Below are 3,321 nucleotides of genomic sequence, written 5' to 3'. Positions count from 1 at the left end.
GAGGACAGCGAAACGTCCGTGCTCCTTCGTCTTCTGTTGAGCCTTTTTACGGAGGTGACCACAACACCACTGTCAATGCCCCTGCGAATCTCCTCGTCGGGCAAATCGAGGGGAACATTACGAATAATGCCCTTCCTTGTTGTTCTGAAAAAAGGAATATAGGCATTGTATCTTTTTGTTTTAAGGATGGGATTAGAGATCAAGCTGTTTGCCGCCTCTCGAGAATTTAACTGTATACTTATCTTAGAAAAACCAATCTTTTTAATTTCTAGAATATCTATTTCGAAATAGAATAGAGAAGGCGACCAACCGCGATAGGGTCGATTGAAGACGTGGAATTTTCCGAAGATTGAATAATAACATTGAAGGGGCCCTGCGAGGTTCTATCATACTTATTTGTATTCGAAAGAGACGAAAGGTCAAATTCACTTCTATTAACAAAAGAGTCACAAACATGTTTACCTAAGCTCGAGTCATCCGCCTCCCTCATCCCGTCGCTACCACCTACCGGAGAAGGCAAATTCCTTTCCATTTTCTTGCGCTTATTAGGAATATTAAATTTAATGGACTTATAATTTAAAATATCGCAGGCTTCCTTGGACGGAAAAGCTCCCCCGTCAAAACATGAGAGTCGGACTGAGAATTAGATGCAACATTGTTAGCAGATTCGGATTCAGTCTCCATAATATCGTCAGATTCAAGAGGGAAGGGGGAAGGGAAGACGCAATAGAGTCAAGTCTGTCCTCATAATTAGCAGATTACACGTCATTATTTACTAAAGAAGCAGTTGCTAAAAGCTTTGGTTTAAGCGAAGGACCCTCCTTCGGGTCCTGGGTCGACATAATAGCAGGAAAAATCGCCTGGCCGGAAAACCGGCCGGCGGCAATGGCGAGTTACTACGCACCACAGAAGCGCAAAAGCACGCAAACAATAAATAAATAAAGTAAGAGATGATAGTTCACAGTCAGATTCGAGCAGTATAACATGCAGCATTATAAATGTTACTAAAAAGTTGAGATGGGCTCCAAAAACTGTTCTCGCACTAATTCAGTTCAAAACTCACCAGGCAGCACGTGTTCACCGTATTCACAATAAAATTGGAATACTGGCATAACTTCGGTGCGGATTATGACTGGTGTTCTAATAAAATGCGGTTCGCTGGCTTCCGCGATATGCCGGACAGAGGGTGCGCAACCGTTGGGGAAAATATATTTGTTGATCCACGGGTCGAGAGTCATACTGGTTTTGTTGGCGCCAGTGGTTCGCAGTAAAAACAGACCGTCAGGCTTTAGATTACGATAAATCACGTCAAAATAGGTGGGGTTATTTTTAGGCCCCACATGTTCAAACATGCCGACCGAAACGATGCGATCACACTGCAAATCCAGATCGCGGTAGCCCTGCAGCAAAATGGTGACATCCAGCCCTTCGCAACGTTGCTGGGCTAGCTTTTGCTGCTCGGCAGAAATAGTAACACCATGCACCCTAATGCCATAATTTTTCGCCGCATATTGCGCCAGACCGCCCCAGCCGCAGCCGATATCCAACAGCATCATGCCAGGTTGCAGCTGAAGTTTCTGGCGAATCATCTGTAGCTTGTTCTGCTGAGCCTGTTCGAGAGTCGTGACATGATGCCAATAACCACAGAAGTATTGCATGTAGGGATCGAGCATCAGGGTAAACAGGTCATTACCCAAATCGTAATGCTTTTTGCCGACAATCGACGCTCGCTTGCGGGATTGAAGATTGATCAGGCGTATTACGGTGATGCGCAGAGTATCCTTGAAATTATGAAGTTTATTATGTAATCCGGCGCGTAAGATGCGATGAAATAATGTTGTAATTCATTCGTATCTGTAACATTTTTTAATAACTTTAATAATGCTCCAGTAGCTCGATGAGTAATATTATATTCAGACACCCATTGCTTTAGTTGTTCTTTAAAGTTAAAAGTTTCATTTATTATATTATTATCTTCTATTATATCATTTAACTTATCTTCAACGCAATAGTTTTCTTCACTGTTATTGTCCCTGTTGATATCAATATTTTCATCTATATAGTTTTCAGAAACTGAATGCACTATTTCACATGAACACACTTTATCATCTTCTTTTACATTATCACTTATTTGTAAACATTTATAAGCTTTAAGAGCCTTCTATTTTTTTGACTCACAGATAAGTTTTTAAAATTTTTACGTGATGACATTTTGTAATTTAACACGTAAAATATAAAATATTAATTATATAAAAATTAATTTAAAACAGATTAATTATTAAAATGCAAATCTCAAAATGAGAAAATATATAATATATATGTATTAAGGTTACTTTCGTTTATAATTTTTTTAAATGTATCTAGCTTTATTTTTAAATTATTTAATATTTATTTCTAGTGTGCTCCTTTCTTTTCTCTTCTATTTTGATCCTCTATCCAATCCTCTTGTCCTTCTTATTTTCACATAAAAACTCGCTTACTAGAGACTCTAGGGACATCTATAGTAGACATCATAAAGAGCTTTTTAGAAAGACATCTTACAAAAAGATAACTTATTGATATCATTTTCAAGAGAAATTAATGAGGTCTCCTAAAAGTCCTCTTAAAGAGTTCTTCCTCTCAATAATGCTCACTGGGTAACAGCTATTATTTAAATTTTTTATTCCAATGTTATATAACTGTTATAATATGTGTTTGCTAGTATATTATATAGCAACAGTAAACAGATGGTATATAACAATTATACATATAATAAAGATATAACAGCTGTTATTTTAATTTTTTACTCCAATGTTATATAATAACTGTTATAATATATGTTTGCTGGGGATATGAATAATGCATGAATAATATGAATAATAAATATTTGACATAAATCAATCGAAATCGATGAATATATCAGTTTTCAATATGTTTGCAATGTCGACTCGATATCAATTCGATGAGTCATTTCTCGCTGGGGTGGGAATGATATATTATAAAAGCTGAGAAAGCAGGCAGGAGGTAGAATTGATCACACTGGACTGGATAGACTGGTTCAACAACGGCTGCTGAAACGAATCGCTTACATACCGCCAGTGGAAGCAGAAAAAGCGTATTACGATTCTCAACGGGCTGGAGATATAGCAGTCTAAGGGCTTAAACAAAACACTCTCCAAAAAAACCGGTGTGGTTCAGTTTCTAGGCTCGCAGGCATTGCCTGGCTTTTCCTGACGAGTCATTTCAAAAAAGGGTAATAAAGAAGCTATGAGTTCCTCAAGTATCGAAGACCCGCGTTTTCAAGATAACGCTTGGTATCGAATTGTCCATAAATTAATCACT

The sequence above is a fragment of the Formica exsecta genome, unplaced genomic scaffold, assembly GCF_003651465.1.
Source record: "Formica exsecta isolate Colony F162 unplaced genomic scaffold, ASM365146v1 scaffold193, whole genome shotgun sequence".
Classification (NCBI taxonomy): domain Eukaryota; kingdom Metazoa; phylum Arthropoda; class Insecta; order Hymenoptera; family Formicidae; genus Formica; species Formica exsecta.
Note: the sequence above shows the minus strand (reverse complement) of the source record.